At 40.1% G+C, this 22,576-nt stretch overlaps 1 long non-coding RNA gene across 3 annotated transcripts in view; it reads left to right on the plus strand.

Annotated features, from left to right (window-relative positions):
- LOC140844444 (uncharacterized) overlaps positions 1-22,576 on the plus strand; it is a 116,432-nt gene that overhangs the window by 46,393 nt on the left and 47,463 nt on the right. The window contains exon 3 of one of the 3 annotated variants that reach the window (XR_012122755.1): positions 13,618-15,337. This is a non-coding gene — a long non-coding RNA (uncharacterized lncRNA). Of the gene's footprint in view, positions 1-13,617; positions 16,119-22,576 lie in introns of those variants that run through there. The other 2 variants (XR_012122753.1, XR_012122752.1) reach the window with 2 other exon arrangements.

The raw sequence follows: 22,576 nt of genomic DNA on the forward strand, positions 1-22,576 counted from the left end.
CTCTCTCTATGTCAGCTTCTATGTGTTCCTGTTCTCTGGTTTCAGTTCCATCAATGGCCTCTTGCATGTTATCCATTCTACTTATAAATCCTTCCAGAGTTTGTTTCATTTCTGTTATCTCCTTTCTGGCATCTGTGATCTCCCTCCATACTTCATCCCATTTCTCTTGCGTATTTCTCTGCATCTCTGTCAGCATGTTTATGATTTTTATTTTGAATTCTTTGTCAGGGAGACTGGTTAGGTCTGTCTCCTTCTCTGGTGTCTCTGTGATCTTTGTTTGCCTGTAATTTTGTCTTTTCATGGTGATAGGAATAGTTTGCACGCTGGCAGTAGTGACAGCTGGAAGAACTTTCCTTGTTGGTTTGTAGCCTTCCTCTCCTGGGATAATAGCGATCTCTAGTGGCTTGTGCTGGATAGCTGCGTGCAGACAGGGCTTCTGCTTCCTGCCCAGCTGCCATGGAGTTTATCTCTGCTGCTTCGGTGGGCGTGTCCTGGCTCAGGCTGCTGCTCTAAAGTGGTGGAGTTGTGTTGGAGGGGGAGCGGCTGTTAGGCTATTCATCTCCGTATGGGACCTCCGTGCTCCCTGCAGCCCAGGGCATTAGAGTGCCCAGAGATCCCCGGATTCCCTACCTCTGGACTAAGTGTCCCGCCCTGCCCCTTTAAGACTTCCAAAACCATCCGCCAAAACAACACAACGACCACAAAAGAAAGAAAAAATTGCCGCTCGCTTTTCTTTTGTCCTCTGGCGCTGGCCTCCAGTACCCGCTCACCATTCTTGCTGCCCTGATTCCCTAGTATCCAGGGCCCTGCACTTGCACTGGGTAGCTGGGGGGAGGGGTGCTTGAGACCCGCCGTGCCAGGATTTGTATCTTACCCCCTTTGCGAGGTGCTGCATTCTCGCAGGTGTTGGTGTGGTCTGGATGTTGTCCTGTGTCCTCTGGTCTATATTTTAGGAAGAGTTGTCTTTGTTATATTTTCATAGATATATGTGGTTTTTGGAGGAGATTTCTGCTGCTCTACTCACACTGCCATCTTGGCTTCGCCCCCTGTCCTACTTTCTTTACTGTGGTTTTATTACCTCTGGTGACAGCTATTAAACCTTAGGAACACTTCCATCTATAGCAGTCCCTCCAAAATAGACTGTCAAGATGGTTTGTGGGAGGTAAATTCTCTTAGCTTTTATTTATATGGAAATTGTTAAATCCCTCCTTCAAATTTAAATGATAATCATGCCATATAAAGTAATCTTGGTTCCAGGCCCTCTGCTTCATTGCATTAAATACATCATGCCACTCCTGAGTTCTTGGATGTCTTTACATACCTCCATTAGCATGTTGATGATTTTTATTTTGAACTCCCTTTCAGGAAAAGTTGTGAGGTCCATGTCATTTAAATCTTTCTCAGGAGTCGTATTAATAATTTTACTCTGGACCAGGTTCCACTGGCATTTCATATTTGAATATGGATCCTTCTAGTGTCCAGAAGCTCTACTCTAGAGCTGCTGCACCCCTGAAACAATGTTGTGGGTCACAGCAGAGCAGTATTAGGGTCTGGGGAGAGGAAAGAGCTGTTTCCCATTTCCCGGCTGCTGTGCCTGTCTCCACTGCCTGAACCAGTGGGCCAAGCACACTGATATATGCTTTTGTACCAGAACAGCCAGATATGGATCCCTGCTTTTCACAAGCGACCGAAATCACAGTCTCCCCTGGAACTCCACCTGTCCCAGCTTTCCAACCCCATATTCAGAAGAGTATGATGAAAGCACCATGAAATATAGGTTTGTGCTCCCAGCGCAGATCTCTGGAGCTAGTTATTCAGCAGTCCCAAGCCTTCCACTCCCTCCCTGCTCTGTTTCTCTTACTCCTGTTGGTGACCTGGGCTGGGGGAAGGGCTTGGGTCCTGCTAAGCCACATCTCTGTTACATTACCCCATTCAGTGAGGTCTGCTCTTTTCTCCAGGTGTATGCAGCCTGGCACTGTCCTCTTTCCTTTTGCTCTCTCAGGATTAGTTGCACCAACTATATTTTCTAATTGCATCCAGTGTTAGGAGGAAGCCTCTGTCTCTCCTCTCACACTGCCATCTTTTTTACTTAATCTGTTCTTCCTTCTTTATATATGCCTGGATTGCTATATACTTTCCTCTTAAAACTGCTTTTGCTGCGTCCCACAGAAGTTGGGCCTTTGTGTTGTTGTTGTCATTTGTTTCTGTATATTGCCTGATCTCTATTTTAATTTAGTCATTGATTTAGGAGTATATTGTTAAGCCTCCATGTGTTTGTGAGCCTTTTTACTTTCTTTGTACTATGTATTTCTGATTTTATATCTTTGTGGTCTGAGAAATTGGTTGGTAGAATTTCAATTTTTTGAATTTACTGAGGCCCTTCTTGTGGCCTAGTATGTATCTATTCTGGAGAATGCTCCATGTGCACTTGAGAAGAATGTGTATCCTGTTGCTTTTAGATGTAGAGTTCTATAGATGTACATTAAGTCCATCTGTTCTAGTGTGTTGTTCAGTGCCTCTGTGTCCTTACTTATTTTCTGTTCTTTGGATCTGTCCTTTGGAGTGAGTGGTGTCTTGAAGGCTCCTAAAATGAATGCATTGCATTCTATCTCCTCCTTTAATTCTGTTAGTATTTGTTTCACATATGTTGGTGCTCCTGTATTTGGTGCATATATATTTATCATGGTTATATCCTCTTGTTGGACTGAGCCCTTTATCATTATGTAATGTCCTTCTTTATCTCTTGTTACTTTCTTTGTTTTGAAGTATATTTTATCTGATACTAGTACTACAACACCTGCTTTTTTCTCCCTGTTGTTTGCATGCAATATCTTTTTCCATCCCTTGACTTTTAGTCTGTGCATGTCTTTGGGTTTGAGGTGAGTCTCTTATAAGCAGTATATAGATGGGTCTTGCTTTTTTATCCATTCTATTACTCTGTGTCTTTTGATTGGTGCATCCAGTCCATTTACATTTAGGTTGAATTGAAAGATATGTACTTATTGCCATTGCAGGCTTTAGATTCATGATTACCAAAGTTTCAAGGTTAGCTTCTTTACTATCTTGCTGCCTAACTTAACTTGCTTATTGAGCTATTATAAACAGAGTCTGCTGATTCTTTATCTCCCTTCTTATTCCTCTTCATCCATTCTTTATATGTCAGGTGTTTTATTTTGTCCTCTTTTGTGTTTCCTTTGCTTTTGTGGGTAGTTGATTTTATTTTTTGCCTTTAGTATTTGGTTGGTCTGCTCTCTTTGGTGTGATTTTATTTTCTCTGGTGAAATCTATTTAGCTTTAGGAGTGTTTCCATCTAGAGCAGTCCCTCTAGAATACTCTGTAGAGGTGGTTTGTGTTAGGCAAATTCCCTAAACTTTTGCTTGTCTTGGAATTGTTTAATCCCTTCTTCCTATTTAAATGATAATTGTGCTGGATATAGTATCCTTGTTTAATCCTTATGTTTCATTGCATTAAATATATCATGCCATTCTCTTCTGGCCTGTAAGGTTTCTGTTGAGAAGTCTGATGATAACCTGATGGGTTTCCCTTTGTAGGTGACCTTTTTTCTCTCTCTCATTGCCTTTAATACTCTGTCCTTGTCCTTGATCTTTGTTAGTTTAATTATTATATGTCTTGGTGTTGTCCTTCTTGGGTCCCTTCTCTTGTGAGTTCTTGTGGGATTCCATGGTCTGAGCGACTATTTCCTCCCCCAGTTTGGGGAGGTTTTCAGCAATTATTCCTTCAAAGACAGTTTCTATCTCGTTCTCTCTCCCTTCTGTGGGAATTATATGGAATTTATATATAAAGTATGAATATCATATATATAAGCACTTTTGCCTTGATGGTTTGTTTATGGTTCATGATCATAGTCAAGACAGAAACAGTAGCCAAGACAGAAAGAGTTTCTGTGTTCGTTCACTATGAGGATTTGTTCGTTATCCTTCAGAAGGTGAAACTGTTGAGAGTTGGACTTAATTAATGATTGTTCATGGAAACCCCAATATTGTTGTTAACAACCATTTTATCAATAAATATGAGAGATGCCTTCTTGGCACCACTCTTGCGCTGTCATGCCTTGAGTCCCCTGGCTGGTCCTTAATGTCTTTGATGAACAGTTGCGTCTCTTTCCTCATCTGTTGGTCTGAGACAGGGAAGGGACCCGACAAGTGGCACCCTAACGGACCTGAAAGACAGTCAAAACTAAGGGCGGAGAACCTCCGCTCGGTGGCACTTGCAATTCTAAGGTGGGGAAAGCTCCGAAGATCATTGGTCTGGTAAGATTCCTAGGAAATTGTGCATAGGGAACAGGATCAAGACATCAGGGACACTAAAATGGGCCAAACTGAAACTAAAGCAACTAAACTGGACTATTATTTAAAATTACTCTGTGCCCTCCTAAAAACATCAGGAGTGAAAACTTCTAAAAAAGATTTTGCTCAACGCTATAAGTATATTAAAAAATATTGTTATTGGCTACCAGCACAAGGGACACTTAAACAAGCTGATTGGGATAATGTTTTAAGAGATTTTTTAAAAGGCTCACAGGCAGGGAAACGTCATCCCTGTGCGTGTTTGGTCTTTATGTAATTTGATCACTCTCACCTTGTAGCCTTTGCAAACTCCCCCACTGTCTGAAACCAGGTCAGATACACAAGAGGGTGAGAGAGAACTCTTAGATGATGTGGAAAAATCAAGTAGGTGATCTCCATCCCCACAACTACCTAACTCCTCTTCATCCTCCTCTTCCTCTTCTTCAGAGACTGATGATGAGAGTTCTGTTCATTCCTCTCATCGTAAAAAATCCCCAGTCTGTGTTCCTGCAACGTCGGCAGGAATACGTAAAGCCCAGAGGGAAGGAGATATAGGTGCTTATCTGACACCCTTAATAGCACCAGTTAGTTTAACTCCTTTTAGGCCAGGTGAGGATCCTGATTTTCTACAAGGAGGAGTCAAAGCACTTTATACACCTATTCCTTACAAGATATTTAAAGATTTTAAACAGGCTATTTCTTCATATGGTACTAATTCTCCATACGTTGTGGGTCTCTTGAGGGGGTTAGCAGAACAGGAAAGGATGATTCCTCATGATTGGGATTTGTTGGCTCATACTTGTCTGGACTCTTCTGAGTTTTTACAATTTAAAACCTGGTGGTATGAGGAAGCAAAAGTACAAGCTTTGAGAAATCATCATGCCAATCCTCCAATTCTTATAACTGCTGAACAACTAGCAGGACAAGGAGACTGGCTGCAGATAGAGAGACAAGTTAGATATGAAGACGTAGCAGTAACACAAGTACGTTTGTGTTGCTTAAAAGCCTGGGAGAAAATACAAGCAGCTGGAAAGCCTGTCTTGCCATTCAGTAAACTTAAACAAGGGCTTAATGAGTCCTATGTTGACTTTGTTCCAAGACTGCAAGATAATTTGAGAAAAACAGTAGCACATCCAGAGTTGAGAGATATGTTGTTACAGATGCTAGCCTATGATAATGCGAATACAGAGTGTCAGAGAGTTCTTAGACCTTTAAACGCTGCAGGAACTAGGATGGAAGATTATATCAAAGCCTGTGCTGATATAGGTTCTCCTACATATCAAGCTAATTTACTAGCAAGTGCTATGAAAGGAAAGTCAAGGAGAAATGCAGGAAATTTAAAGTGTTTTGGTTGTGGCAGACAAGGGCATATGAAAAAAGACTGCCGATTGCAGAAGAGAACAAAAGAGTCAAATTTTAAAAATAAACTACCATCTGTTTGCCCAAAATGTAAAAAAGAGATACATTGGTCTAATTGTTAGGCTGGAGAAAGGAAAAACAAGGACATGCAAACAGAACAGAGAGATGCCATAGGGAGAGAAAAGACCAGACCCCAAAGTCCGTGCTGTATATGGAAAGGGGACAGCTCTCCCTGAATTCCATCCTGATGTGCCAACTGGGACCCGGATGTCAGCCTCCTTCCTCTTGGAAGGAAAAAAGTTTCTAGTTGTCTATTATGTCACCTTTAGCCAATCATAACTCTCAACATCCCTTAGGATAGCTTGCCCACTCCTCCCACTCCTAATCCCTTATAAGCACCCCACCTCCCTAACTGGGCATGCCTTCTCTGGCCTCCGGCAAGAAGGCCATAGAACCTCACCCGGGGGTATTTAAATAAATTACCTGGCCCTTTTTTGCCTCTCTTTGCCTGCTTATTGCGGCTAGAATTTATCTTACATATGGTGCTGAAACCCGGGAGGAGTGTGAGTGTGGGGCCCCTACCGGCCACCGGCGGCCCTGCCCCCTCCTTCCCCAACCCAGGACATCAGCCTGCTCTCTGCTGCGTAGATTATTTTCCAGTGAGACCCTCAGCTTCTCCCAGTCTGCTTCCCTTCCTAACTCTGTTTCCCCTCGTCTGTCTGAAATCGTAGCTATGTCCAGGTCCGGGCATTCAGCCCATCCATTGCGAGTATCTGGGATACTCGTCCCTAGCCCTGCGGTGGGGGAGACGTCTCTCACCCAGGCTCCCAGGCCGTCTCCCCTGACTTAGTGCACTTGGGAGCTGGGTGCTCCTCTCAGCGGGATATTTTTTGGGAAGTGGTCGCAGATGTGAGGAACCAGCCCATGAAAGCAGAGGCTCAGACCCCGCTGCAGTGTCTCATTTCTAATCTGGCTACTCTGTTTGTCCCAGGAAATCTGCAAATGGAAGTTAGTCTTCCTTTGCTCTGAGGCCAGGCCTCAGTATCCCTTGGACAACCAATCTCACTGGCCCCCTGAGGAAACTTTTGATTTTAGCCTCCTCACCGACTTAATTAATTATTGCCTCTGGAGTGGAAAGTAGAATGAAATTCCACATGTGCAGGCTTTCTGGACTTTGCACTCCCGTCAAAACCTTTATGTTAAGTGTTCTATAACTCAAGTTCTTCTGGTCCGGTCTCCAGTTAAAGATTGTCAGCCTCTTACTCTGCTCAGTCCTTCCTTTTCAGATTCACCAGAAAACCTCAGTCACCTGCCTCCCTCAGCTCGCAATCCCCTCCCCCTCTCTCCACCACCATCTTTAAGTCCTTTGTCTTCACACGTGTCACCTCCATCTTAAAGTCCTGCATTCTCAAACATGCCCTTGTCCTGCTGCTCTCCTCTTCCGGTGGCTGCACCACCCCTCCCCCTCTCCATCCAACTTCACCGCCCTCTTCCCCCACCAGAACACGCCCCTCCCGCCCTCTGGTTCCAAAACCACAGACAAGAAGCTGAGAAGAGAGACGGCAATTAGATTTCAGTGACTCAAGTCTTTGTATCAGTTTGTCTATCTGTGTATATGTTTTTATGAAAAAAGTGTTGCTGACTGTAGTCGTATCACAGTTTGTACGTTTGTGTGTCATAGTGTATAAATGGAAAATATTTTATTTAAAAACAAGTGCTTGTGAAGATTGAGCATTCTAGAACTTCCAGAGAATCTAGTAAAAAATGTTAAGCATGAAAGCTAATTTGAGTTTAGCTGAGGCAGGCATGTCCTTGTTGTTATCAGCTGCCTAAGTTTACCTAAGGTCATTTAGGTCAGTGTTATCTGCTAAATCTTTTAGGAGTAAAATGCTTAAAAGCTTAGCTTTGTCTAACATTCAGTAAAAGTTTTGTAAGTAATCTAGCATAGTTGCTAAAAATAAGTAAACAAGCCTAGCAAGTAAATTTTAATAATAATACTGTATTAATGTAATACTGTATAACAGTATATATATATGCAGTCTGAGAATTTTTGTAGTAACCAAAATTCTTAAAGTTTGCTAAGTTAGACATATTTTGTGCCTAATAAGAAATTGTGCTATAAAGCAACATTACCAAAAATGATAATATACGTTCATAAATGTATCAATCTGAAGAATGCTAGTGTAACAGTTTACAGTAGCCTATTTTTCAGTGTTCACTGAAGGTTAAAGTAATAGTTTTAAGTTCTAATCAAAACTACTTGAAGTAGTAAGGAAAACATTTCTTCATGCTAAAAAATATGTCTTTTGATAAAAGAAAGTTGTAAAAAGTTTGTAGAAGAATTTTATGGTCCTGCTATATAAAATTAAAGCAAATGAGTCTCAGTATCAAGTACACAGCAAAATTAGAATTTTGTTTGCAGTGAAAAAGACAAAGTTTTCTTAACTGTTAGCTCTTAATATTGAAAGACTGCAGAAAGTTCTTCTAATTGTTTTATCAAAGCAGTTTCTTATGCTTAAAGTCTCAGTGAGTTGTCAGTCTTTAAGAAAATATATCTTAGTAAGAAGACTAAAAGCTAAACTTTGATAACAACTGTGTAACCTTTATTTGCCTTTGAAGTACTTTGTTGTCATTCTAGTCAATTTGCTAAGTGTTGCTTCATACCAACCTATAATCCTATTTAAGCAAGTGCCTTAAAACTTTCTTCTCACAACTTCCCAAAATCAAATTCAAAAAAGGTGCTTTTGCCTCTAGTTAACTCTGATATTTTCCAGAGGGTCCCTGGAACATGTCAGAGAAATTTTTTCCTCATTGGAGAAAGTATTTAGCTAATTTGGCTTATTTATCTGATATATAATTACCTGCTTGATTACCTGGAAAGCACTGTCAAAGAGAATAATGCTGAACTTTGTTACTGAATGTTTTGTGTTACAGAAATATCTGAATTTCCTTATGTCAATTGTCTTACAGTAAGCTTTCATCAGATCATTAATCACAGTCATTTGTAAGTCTTTTGCCATTTATACTCACTGTTTTATTACTCTTAAGCTAGTAAAGAACTAGATTTCAGCAGAACAGGTATTGGTTACATAAGATTAAGTAAGCTAAAGAAGATGATTTTGTGGCTTTTTGTTTCAAATGTTGTTGATAAAGTGTTTTAAGCTTTTTCTCTTAAGCTGACAACAGTTTAGTAAATGACTGTCTCTATAAGAAGAATTGAAACTTTATCTTTCTACCTGATTCCTCCAGAATTTAAAATCTCTCAGTGACTATTTTTATGTTTCATGGCAGTATGTTTATTTGCATAAGTTCAATAAGAACCTGCATTCCTTGTAAGAGAACCAATTAAAAACCCTGGTTATACTACCAAGGCTTTGACTGGAACGTCATACCTGAGAGACACGTGTGTAAACTCAGATATGAACAGACAGCTTTAAGGAACTAAGATTGACTTTATGGAGCCAACAAAGCCCCCTTAAAAAAACTGGCCTGGTACCTTGCTTACAGAGTTCCCTGCAGCCTTACCAGGTGAGTAATGAAGGTCACTTCCTGGCAGGTGCAGGAACCTCAAGAAGAGAGGAATTCACCCAAATGAACAGGTACTGCAGGCACAACCTGATGGCAAGTCTGGCTTAGCTTTCTGGCCTCAAGAGGCCCTTAAAAGTCCAATCTGAAATTCCTTACAAAAGGTTCCAGCAAAGCATATTTAAAAGAGCCCATGTAATCAATTGCTCTTCTTGCTGCACTTATGCAAATAATCAAGCCAACTGTTAATTATTTTCTTAATCTAGCTACTTCTAATAAAAATAAGGGTGATATTAGAGAAAAGTATTGTTTCAATAATGCAGTCTCATCTATACTAAATCCTAATACTAGTCATTGAAATGTAAACTCGATCCAGAATTCCAGTCCCTCATAATAGCCTGGCTAATGCCCTTACTGGGCACCTTAATAACAGTTTGTGGTTTACTCTTAGTTGTCCCTTGTGTCCTCAGGTTCCTCCAACAGCGGCTAACCCAGATGACCCGAGTCGCCACCAACCAGATGTTACTTCACCGTTATGCACCTCTTCCCACTGAACCCCCTCTTTCAGCCTAATACCAGCCTCAAACCCCCATGATGCCCCTTGTCAGCTGGAAGTAGCCAGATTGAGTCATCGCCCATTATGACCAAAAGGCTGGAATGTTAGGCTGGAGAAAGGAAAAACAAGGACATGCAAACAGAACAGAGAGATGCCATAGGGGGAGAACAGACCAGAGACCAGAGACCAGACCCCAAAGTCCATGCTGTATATGGAAAGGGAACAGCTCTCCCTGAATTCCATCCTGATGTGCCAACTGGTACCCGGATGTCAGCCTCCTCCCTCTTGGAAGGAAAGAAGTTTCTAGTGGTCTATTATGTCACCTTTAGCCAATCATACCTCTCAACACCCCTCCCACTCCTAATCCCTTATAAGCACCCCACCTCCCTAACTGGGCATGACTTCTCTGGCCTCTGGCAAGAAGGCCATAGAACCTCGGGGGTGGGGGTGGGGGGGGTATTTAAATTTACCTGGCCCTTTGTTGCCTCTCTTTGCCTGCTTATTCAGGCTAGAATTTATCTTACACTAATGAATGTCGTTCAAAATTTGATAAAGGTGGTAATCCTATCAATGAATCTCAGCCTTTAAACGTCAAATCAGGCGAGCCTCTGAGGCCCTAGAAAATAATACAGAGGTATCCTCTCCATGTAAAAGAACATGGTATGATTTACAAGCTGCAACCAAAGGAAGTACTGCTGTAGATCTTGCCTCTTCTCGATCTGTATATTTACACCCATCACAAGAAGTTCAGTTACTTAGTACAGGAATTTTTGGTCCTTTACCAGCCAATTCTGTAGGATTATTTTTAGGCCATAGTAGCTGGACTCTAAAAGGATTAATAGTAAAACCTGGAGTTGTTGATCAAGATTATATGGATGAGATTAAAATAATGGTGTCATCTGATAAGGAATTATGTATACCTCAAGGAGAAAGAATTGCTTAATTACTTTTAGTTCCCTATCTCCCACCTTCAACAACACCTTATGAGAGAGGACAAGGTGGATTTGGAAGTACAGATAAACAAATATGGCTTAATACAAAAATTACATCTGATAGACCTCAACGCAAGATCAGTATTCAAGGCAAGTCTTTTACAGGATTGTTGGATACAGGAGCTGATGTATCTGTAATTGCTCTTAAATATTGGCCAAAAAATTGGCCCAAACAAGAGAAGCATATTCAAGTTTCAGGTATTAGTACAGCTTCTCAAGTATGGCAAAGTTCAGCTACCTTGCTTTGTCTCGGTCCTGAAAAACAATTAGCTTTGTTTAAACCTTTAATTGTTGATGTAGCATGAATCTCTGGGGACGAGATTTAATGCAACAATGGCATACTACACTGTCTTTTAATGAGCCTTCATCAGTTCCATCTTTTTCTTAGGGGTCATTGATAAACGGCTGCCAGCTCCTATGCCATTACAGTGGACTACTGAGACGCCTGTTTGGGTAGATCAATGGCCCCTCAATAAAGAAAAATTGGCAGCCCTACACACATTAGTTCAAGAACAACTTCAGTTAGATAGGTTAGAATTTTCCACCAGCCCATGGAATTCTCCTGTATTTGTTTAAAAAAAGAAATCAGGAAATTGGAGACTTTTACAAGATTTAAGACAAATTAATGCAGTTCTTAAACCTATGGGACCTTTGCAACAAGGCCTCCTTTCTCCAACTATGGTTCCAAAAGACTGAAACATGGCTATAATTGATCTTAAAGATTGTTTTGTTACAATTCCTTTAGCTATAATGGACAGGGAAAAGTTTGCTTTTACTGTCCCTTCTTTAAATTTGCAGGCACCTTCAGAAAGATTCCAATGGAAAGTACTTCCTCAAGGAATGTTAAATAGCACTACAATTTGTCAAAATTATGTGCATAGAGCTCTTCAGCCTATACGTGAAAAATGGCTTTCAGCTTATATCATTCATTATATGGATCATATTCTCATAGCCCTGCCTAAGCATTTATCTCTTACCAATATTCCCAATGAAACTGAAACTGAGTTAAAACAATGGGGATTACAAATAGCGCCAGATAAAATACAAATACAATAACCAATGAATTATTTGGGAAATAAAATTCAAGAAAATTCAATAATTCCTCAGAAAATTCAAATTAGGAGAGATCATCTTAAAACTTTAAATGATTTTCAAAAGCTCTTAGGAGATATTAATTGGATCTGAACATTATTAGGAATTCCTACTTATAAACTACAACATCTTTTTAATATTTTAAAAGGACCCTCAGATCTTAATAGTCCTAGAGACTTAACCTCAAAAGCTGAGGAAGAGCTCAACTGGATAGAACAACACATTCAAAAAGCTCAATTATCAAAAATTGACCTGCACAAACCCTTACTTTTATTAATCTACTTTACTCCTCATTCTCCTACAGGATTGCTCTGTCAATGTGATGGTTGGTTAAAATGGATATTTTTGCAGTATCAAACTAAACCCTCCTGACACCCTTACATTGACAAAGTAGCCTCCATTATCCTTAAAGGACACCAGAGACTAAGACAGATGATTAGTCAAGACCCTCACACTATTATTGTTCCTTTATCTAAACAAAATATTATGCAAGTATTTCAAGAAAATACTCATTGGCAAATTGCACTTTCAGATTATTTAGGAAATATTAACTGTCATTACCCTAAGAATAAGTTATTTTCATTTTTTCAGCGCCATCAATGGATCCTTCCTCAAAAAACTTCTCCTAATCCATTATTAAATACTGTTACCTGTTTTACAGATGGTACAAAATCTTTAAAAGCAGCCTATATAACTTGTTCTGGTTTGTCAAAAACTTTTCAAACATCTTTTACTTCTGCACAACAAAATGAGTTATATGCTATGTTGCAAGCTTTGCAAGATTTTCCAGGTCCTGTCAATATTGTTACTGACTCTGCTTATGCTGCCTTTTCTGTTCCTTTATTAGAAACTGCAACATTGGGCACCGGACAATCTCCTATTAACACTTTATTTTCTCAATTACAGGTGTGTATCCATCAACGTCTACATCCCTTCTTCATTACTCATAGATGATCACATTCTAATTAACCAGGTCCTTTATCATATTATAATGATAAGGTAGACAAGCTTGTTTCTTTAGTTAATTACTCACCAGCTCAACGATATCATGGCCTGACTCATGTTCCTTCTTTCACCTTACAGAAGAATTTTTCCCTTTCTGCATCTGAAGCTCACAATATCTTGAATTCTTGTCCAACCTGTTCTCAAATTAATTCTCCTCATTTGCAAGCAGGAACTGTTCCCAGGGGAACGCGTCCTAATGCCCTGTGGCAAATGGATGTTACTATTGTTCCTGAATTTGGAACTCTTAAACATGTTCATGTTTCCATTGATACTTATTCTTCCGCTTCATGGGCATCAGCTTTACCAGGAGAACGATCTCATCATGTTAGCACTCATCTTTTACAAGCATTTGCAGTACTAGGCATTCCTGCCACCATAAAAACTGACAATGCTCCAGTTTACCTCTCTTCTCCGCTAAAGAAATTTTTTCAGCTGTAAAATATTACTCATAAAACAGGCATTCCTTACAATTCTACAGGTCAAGCTCTAATTGAACATTGACATCTTACTCTTAAACATTATTTGTTGAAACAAAAAGGGGGATTACTCCCGGATATGATAAAATTAACAGCAGATCAATGCTTAATGCATGCTTTACATGTTCTTAATTTTGATCTTTTCAAAGGTGATGGACGATCAGCTATGGAATTACATTTTTCTGATAATATTTATTTTCCTGAAACAACAGCAGTTCCTGTATGGTGGTCTCCAATAGGTTCTTCGCAGTGGTATAAAGGTCCTATCAAAGTGTGGGACAAAGGGTTTGTTTGTGTCATTACAGAGGATCAATGCTTGATTTGGCTACCCAGAAAAAGAATTAAGATACGATATGAAGAAGAACTTCCAATATCAACATCCTCAGAAAGAGCTGCTCCAGAGGATGGCCACCAATAAACTTCATCACTGGAATGAAGCTTCCTGGATAGTGAAGTTTCTACTTCTATTTTTGGTGATAACATTCATGCATACACACACTGCACAAGCTTGCACTATTACAGCTAGTGTGAGCAGTCCTCTATATTTAGGCCGAGGAGTAGTCCTTCAGTGTGTATCTACCTGCTCTACTCCTGTAGGTCCTATAGTATGGAAAAAAGATGGTGAGGAGATATATAGACAAAAGTATGGAGGAAAGCTTGGATGGAATAATGCAACTGAACAGTCTAAAAGAGACAATACTCACTATGACATTTATAAAACAGTTTTGACCAGAAATGATATTGGCAATTATTCTTGTGAGAAATATCAAAAAGGAACTCCTGGTATATTATATAAAAAGTTATGTCTACTTAGACATATCACACTCTCCAGAGAGGGAGTTTTCTTCACCTAATATGTCGCTACAACTTGCAAGTCAAGGACTGAACAAGTCATCTTTTTGTGTAGCAGGAGATTACTCTATTAGTGGATTATTAAAGAAGAATTTGATAGGTATAGGACTCCTTTTTTCTGTTTTCACTAATATTTCAGGAATAAACATTACTCACTCTCCTGAAGTTCTTACTCGTGAAGTTCAATTGAACTTACCTGTCAGTACTACTAGAGTTTCTGAATGTATATGCATTAATTGCACTCATATTCCTTCTTACTGTAATTCTACTATTCATGTTAAATGGCCTTTTGGATATAGACTTCCAAATGGCTAGGTATTTTTATGCAATAACAAAACATATCAAGCCTTTTCTTCACATTATCAAGGTGTTTGTAGAGTAGGACGCATTCTTCCTGCTCTTATAGACCATCCTGGATATACACACAGAGATTTCTCGAGCCCTGTCACCTGATTGTGATGACAACTTGAAGTTGTTAGATCCTGTTGCTGTAGCTGTCGCTGCTGCATTCATCCTACCAGTTCCAGGACTCATCGTAGGAATGCAGAACGAAATATCCAAGATGGCCTGTGCATACAGTAAAACAACAAATCTGACTGCTTCTGTATTATCTGAACTCAACCAAGAACTGGGAGAAGTATGAGTTGCAGTACTTCAAGGCCATGCTACTATAGAGTATCTATTGTTAAAAGAATATATGGGACGTGAATAGTTTCCAGGCATGTTTGTTTTAATCTGACTTTTCTCATACTATTCACAATCAAATAGACAATATTCATCATATTATTGATAAGTTTTCTCAAATGCCTGAATTACCTAAATGGTTTTCTTGGTTTCACTGGATATGGCCAGTAATTGTAGGCCTGTTTCTTTTGTGTATTTGCCTTCCAGTCTTAATAGCCTGGATGCGTCATATAGTCACCAGTTTGTTGAAACTGATGCATGCTTATGCTACTTTCCTAGAAGTGATGTCTAAAAAATGATTGTCCTTTGTTTGCATTGTTACTCATGAAAGTCCGTGCACTAAATCTTTGTATTTTGTGATTTCTATGATTAAGGCTGGACATAAGAGTGAGAGTAAGAAAACAAACATCAGTCTACTCCTAATGCCTCCTTTTTCCGCACGTTCTCTCCCTGTGTGGCCCCAGGAGATGGCTGGTTAGCCAGAGACAGGTAAGATTCCTCATGGGAGGAACAACCTAAGACAGGCACAGTCATAAAGGGTCAACAGCTGAATAGGTGGGGCCAACTGAGGCGAGGCTTAGAACCTAGTCCCCCCATTTATACAAGGCATTCTCTGTTGCTTTTGTCCAGCTAAGTTGATATTTAAAAAATTAAGAACAGATCTTTCGCTTGAGTTACAACAATCATTATCTTGAAGCCTTTTAAAAACAAAAAGGGGGAAATGTGGGAATTATATAGAATTTATATATAAAGTATGAAAATCATATGTATAAGCACTTTTGCCTTGATGGCTTGTTTATGGTTCATGATCGTAGTCAAGACAGAAACAGTAGCCAAGACAGATAGAGTTTCTGTGTTCATTCACCATGAGGATTTGTTCGTTATCCTTCAGAAGGTGAAACTGTTGAGAGTTGGACTTAATTAATGATTGTGCATGGAAACCCCAATATTGTTGTTAACAACCATTTTATCAATAAATATGAGAGATGCCTTCTTGGCACCACTCTTGCACTGTCATGCCCTGAGTCCTCTGGCTGGTCCTTAAGGTCTTTGATGAACAATCGTATCTCTTCCTTCATCTGCGGGTCAGAGACAGGGAAGGGACCCGACACCTTTCCTCTTCTGGTATCCCTATAATGCAGATATTGTTCCATTTGCATTGGTCACACAGTTCTCTTAATATTCTTTCATTCCTGAAAATCTTTTTATGTCTCTCTGCATCAGTTTCTCTGCATTCCTCTTCTCTGATTTCTATTCCATTAACAACCTCTTGCACCTCGCCCATTCTACTTTTAAATCCTTCCAGAGATTGGTTTTTTTCTGCATTCTCCCTCCCAATTTTAGGTTAGCTCTTGTACTTTTCTCTGCAGCTCCATCAGTATGGTTATCACCTTTTTTTTGAATTATTTTTCAGGAAGATTGGTTAAATCTATCTCCCCAGGTTCCCTATCAGGGGATGTCTGGGTTAGTCTGTTCTGTATCAAATTCTTCTGCCTTTTCATGGTGATAGAGGTAGCCATAGGTATTTGGCACGTGTGTCAGCTGGAAGAACAAAGTCCCTTTCTGCTTGCCTGTCACCTTCCCTTCCTTTGAGAATGGTGACCTCCAGCAGCTTGTGCTGTGCACCTGCATGCCGACGGGGCCTCTGTGTCTGGCCTGGGTGGCTGCTAAGGAGGCTGTGAGTGGCTGCTCTGAGTGTGGATGATCTCAGGTGCCGCTTGGATATGGTGGTGCTGTGCCAGAGGGGGGTCTGGCAGGAGGCTGTTTATCACTGTGAGGGGCCTCATGACTCTGCTGCCACCCAGTGGGTTAGGGCACCTGGAGTTCCACAGGATTCACAGCTGCTGGGCTGAGTGTCCTGGGACACTTCCATCCAGCTCTGAGGTTCCTGTCCCTGTAAGACTTTCAAAGAGCACTCACTTTGGAGGTGGAGCCAAGATGGCGGCATGAGTAGAGCAGTGGAAATCTCCTCCCAAAACCACATATATTTTTTAAAATACAACAAATACAACTCTCCCTAAAAGAGAGACCAGACGACACAGGACAGCAGCCAGACTACATCCACACCTGCAACCCACGAAGGGGGTAAGATACAAGCCGTGGCCCGGCGGGACCCGGGTGCCCCTCACCACAGCTCCTGGTGGGAGGAGAGGAGTTGGAGCAGGGAGGGAGAGGAAGTCCAGGACTGCTAATCACCCAGCCCTAGCCATCCGCACCGGAGCACAGACACAGTGCATTCGTGGGGTACTGGAAACTAGGGAAACAGGACAGTAAGACCTGTGAGCGGGTCCCCACAGCCAGCACCCCAGAGACAAAGAAAAGTGAGTACTTTTTGAAAGTCTTAAAGGGACAGACACCCCACAGCTGGATGAAAGCATCCCGGGACATTTATCTCAGCAGCTAGGAATCCCGGGGAACTCTGGGCACCCTATCCCCCTGTGAAGCAGGGTGGCTCGGAAGCCCCTCACGGAGATAAACAGCCTCCCGGCCATTTCCCCTCTGACCCAGCTCCACCATATCAGAGTAGCAGCCCGAGGCAGGCCATGCCCACAGCAACTATGGAGCTAAACTCCATAGCAGCAGGGTAGGAATCAGAAGTCCCATCTGTGTGCAGCTGCCCAGCACAAGCTGCTAGAAGTCGCTGGTCTACCCAGAGAAGAAGGCAACAAACCAACAAAAAGGGACGTTCTCCCAGCCATCACTTGCCCCAGCTAAGCAAACTATCTCTAGTGCCATAAAAAGGCGGAATCTAAGACAGACAAAAATCACAGAGACAACACCTGAGAAGGAGATAGACCTAACCAGTCTTCCTGAAAAAGAATTCAAAATAAAAATCATAAACATGCTGACGGAGATGCAGAGAAATATACAAGAGCTAAGGGATGATGGCCGAAGAGAGACTGCAGAAGTGAAACAACATCTGGAAGCATTTATAAGCAGAATAGATAAGATGCAAGAGGCCACTGATGGAATAGAAACCAGAGAACAGGAACGCATACAAGCTGATGCACAGAGAGATAAAAGGATCTCCAGGAATGAAACAATATTAAGAGAGCTGTGTGCCCAATCCAAAAGGAACAATATCCACATTATAGGGGTACCAGAAGAAGAGAGAGAAAAAGGATAGAAAGTGTCTTTGAAGAAATAATTGCTGAGAACTTCCCCAAACTGTGGGAGTAAATAGTTCCTCAGACTACGGAAGTACACAGAACTCCCAACAGAAAGGACCCAACGAAGAAAACACCAAGACACATAGTAATTAAAATGGCAAAGTTCAAGGACAAGGGCAGAGTATTAAAGGCAGCGAGAGAAAAAAGGTCACCTATAAAGGAAAACCCATCAGGCTATCATCAGACTTCTCAACAGAAAACTTACAGGCCAGAAGAGAATTGCATGATATATTTAATGCAATGAAACAGAAGGGCCTTGAACCAAGAATACTATATCCAGCATGATTATCATTTAAATATGAAGGAGGGACTAAACAATTCCGAGATAAGCAAAAGTTGAGGGAATTTGCATCCCATAGACCACCTCTACAGGGTATTTTAGAGGGACTGCTCTAGATGGGAGCACTCCTAAAAAGAGCACAGAACAAAACACCCAACATATAAAGAATAGAGGAGGAGGAATAAAAAGGGAGAGAAATAGTTACCAGGCTGTGTTTATAATAGCTCAATAAGTGAGTTAAGTTAGACAGTAAGGTAGTAAAAGAGCTAACGTTGAACCTTTGGTAACCACTAATCTAAAGCCTGCAATGGCAATAAGTACATATCTTTAAATAATCACCAGAAATGTAAATGGGCTGAATACACCAATCAAAAGACACAGAGTAATAGAATGGATAAAAAAGCAAGACCCATCTATGTGCTGCTTACAGGAGACTCATCTCAAACCCAAAGACATGCACAGATTATAAGTCAAGGGATGGAAGAAGATATTTCATGCAAACAATAGGGAGAAAAAAGCAGGTGTTGCAATACTAGTATCAGACAAAATAGACTTCAAAACAAAGAAGTAACAAGAGATAAGGAAGGATACTACACAATGATAAAGGGCTCAGCCCAACAAGAGGTTATAACCAGTATAAACATATATGCATGCAATACAGGTGAACCAAAATATGAGAAACAAATACTAACAGAATTAAAGGAGGAGAAAGAATGCAATGTATTCATTTTGGGAGACTTTAACACACCACTCACTCCAAAGGACAGATCCACCAGACAGAAAATAAGAAAGTACGAAGTGGCACTGAACAACACACTAGAACAGATGGACCTAATAGACATCTATAAAACTCTACATTCAAAAGCAACAGGATACACATTATTCTCAAGTGCACATAGAATATTCTCTAGAATAGACCACATACTAGGCCACAAAAAAAGCCTCAGTAAATTCCAAAAGATTGAAATCCTACCAACCAACTTTTCAGACCACAAAGGTATAAAACTAGAAATAAATTGTACAAAGAAAGCAAAAAGGCTCACAAACACATGGAGGCTTAACAACATGCTCCTAAATAATCAGTGGATCAATGACCAAATTAAATGGAGATCCAGCAATATATGGAAACAAATGACAACAACAACACAAAGCCCCAACTTCTGTGGGATGCAGCAAAAGCAGTCTTAAGACAAAAGTATATAGCAATCCTGGCATATATAAAGAAGGAAGAACAATCCCAAATGAATAGTCTAATGTCACAATTATTGAAATTGGAAAAAGAAGAACAAATGTGGCCTAAGGCAGCAGAATGGAGGGACATAATAAAGATCAGAGAAGAAATAAATAAAATTGAGAAGAATAAAACAATAGAAAAAATCAATGAAACCAAGATCTGGTTCTTCATGAAAATAAACAAAGTACATAAACCTCTAGCCAGACTTATTAAGAGAAAAAGAGAGTCAACACACATCAACAGAATCAGAAATGAGAAAGGAAAAATCACGATGGACCTACAGAAATACAAAGGATTATTAGAGAATACTATGAAAACCTCTATGCTAACAAGCTGGAAAACCTAGGAGAAATGGACAATTTCCTAGAAAAATACAACCTTCCAAGACTGACCCAGAAACAGAACAATTACCAGCAATGAAATTGAAATGGTATTCAAAAAACTACCCAAGAACAAAACCCCTGGGCCAGATAGATTTAGTTCGGAATTTTATCAGACATACAGAGAAAACATAATACCTATTCTCCTTAAAGTTTTTCAAAACATAGAAAAGGGGAGAGTACTCCCAAACTCATTCTATGAAGCCAACATCACCCTAATACCAAAACCAGGCAAAGACCCCACCAAAAAAGAAAACTACAGACCAATACCCCTGATGAACGTATGTGCAAAAATACTCAACAAAATATTAGCAAACCAAATTCAAAAATACATCAAAGGGATCATACACCATGAACAAGTGGGACTCATCCCAGGGATGCAAGAATGGTACAACATTCTAAAATCCATCAATATCATCCACCATTTCAACAAAAAGGACAAAAACCACATGACCATGTCCATAGATGCTGAAAAAGCATTCAACAAAATTCAACATCCATTCATGATAAAAACTCTCAGCAAAATAGTTATAGAGGGCAAGTACCTCAACATAATAAAGGCCATATATGATAAACCCACAGCTAATATCATACTGAATAGCGAGAGGCTGAAAGCTTTTCCTCTGAGATCAGGAACAAGACAAGGATGCCCGCTCTTCCCACTGTTATTCAATATAGATCTGGAGGTCCTAGCCATGGCAATCAGACAAAACAAAGAAATACAAGGAATCCAGATTGGCAAGGAAGAAGTTAAACTGTCACTATTTCCAGATGATATGATACTGCACATAAAAAACCCTAAAGACTCCACTCCAAAACTACTAGAACTAATATAATTCAGCCAAATTGCAGGATACAAAATTAACACACAGAAGTGTGTGGCTTCCTATATACCAACAATGAACTAATAGAAAGAGAAATCACGAAAACAGTTCCATTCACAACAGCATCAAAAAAATAAAATACCTAGGAATAAACCTAACCAAGGAAGTGAAAGACCTATACCCTGAAAACTACAAGACACTCTTAAGAGAAATTAAAGAGGACACTAACAAATGGAAACTCATCCCTTATTCCTGGCTAGGAAGAATTAATATTGTCAAAATGGCCATCCTGCCCAAAGCAATGTACAGATTCAATGCAATCCCTATCAAATTACCAACAGCATTCTTCAGTGAACTGGAACAAACAGTTAAAAAATTCATATGGAACCACCAAAGACCCTGAATAGCAAAAGCTATCCTGAGAAGGAAGAATAAAGTCAGGGGGGATCTCGCTCCCCAACTTCAAGCTCTACTATAAGTCCATAGTAATCAAGACAATCTGGTATTGGCACAAGAACAGCGCCACAGACCAGTGGAACAGAATAGAGACTCCAGACATTAACCCAAACATATATGGCCAATTAATATACGATAAAGGAGCCATGGACATACAATGGGGAAATGATAGTCTCTTCAACAGATGGTGCTGGCAAAACTGGACAGCTACATGTAAGAGAATGAAACTGGATCACTGTTTAACCCCATACACAAAAGTAAATTTGAAATGGATCAAAGACATGAATGTAAGCCATGAAACCATAAAACTCTTAGAAAAAAACATAGACAAAAATCTCATGGAAATAAACATGAGTGACTTCTTCATGAACATGTCTCCCTCGGCAAGGGAAACAAAAGAAAAAATGAACAAGTGGGACTATATCAGGCTAAAAAGCTTCTGTACAGCAAAAGACACCATCAATAGAACAAAAAGGTATCCTACAGTATGGGAGAATATATACATAAATGACAGATCTGATCAGGGCTGACATCTAAAATATATAAAGAGTTCACACATCTCAACAAACAAAAAGCAAATAATCCAATTAAAAATGGGCACATTAGCTGAAAAGACAGTTCTCTAAAGAAGAAATTCAGATTGCCAACAGACACATGAAAAGATGCTCCACATCACTTGTCATCAGAGAATTGCAAATTAAAACCACAATGAGATATCACCTCACACCAGTAAGGATCACCATCATCAAAAAGACATACAACAAGAAATGTTGGCGAGGTTGTAGAGAAAGGGGAACCCTCCTACACTGCTGGTGGGAATATAAATTTGTTCAACCATTGTGGAAGGCAGCATGGATGTTCCTTAAAAGCTCAAAATAGAAATACCATTTGTCCCAGGAATTCCACTTCTAGGAATTTACCCTAAGAATGCAGCACTCCAGTTTGAAAAAGATAGATGCACCCCTATGTTTATTGCTGCACTATTTACAATAGCCAAGATATGGAAGTGACCTAAATGTCCGTCAGTAGATGAATGGATAAAGAAGATGTGGTATATATACACAATGGAATATTATTCAGCCATAAGAAAAATACAGATCCTACCATTTGCAATAACATGGATGGAGCTAGAGGGTATTATGGTCAGTGAAATAAGCCAGGCAGAGAAAGACAAGTACCAAATGATTTCACCGATATGTGGAGTATAAGAACAAAGGAAAACTGAAGGAATGAAACAGCAGCAGAATCACAGAACCCAAGAATGGACTAATAGTTACCAAAGGGATAGTGACTGAGGAGGATGGGTGGGAGGGAGGGACAAGGGCAGGGAAAAAGAAAGGGGGCTTTACAATTAGCATGTATAGTGTGTGGGGGGCACAGGGAG

Source organism: Manis javanica, chromosome 11 (genome assembly GCF_040802235.1).
Source record: "Manis javanica isolate MJ-LG chromosome 11, MJ_LKY, whole genome shotgun sequence".
NCBI lineage: Eukaryota > Metazoa > Chordata > Mammalia > Pholidota > Manidae > Manis > Manis javanica.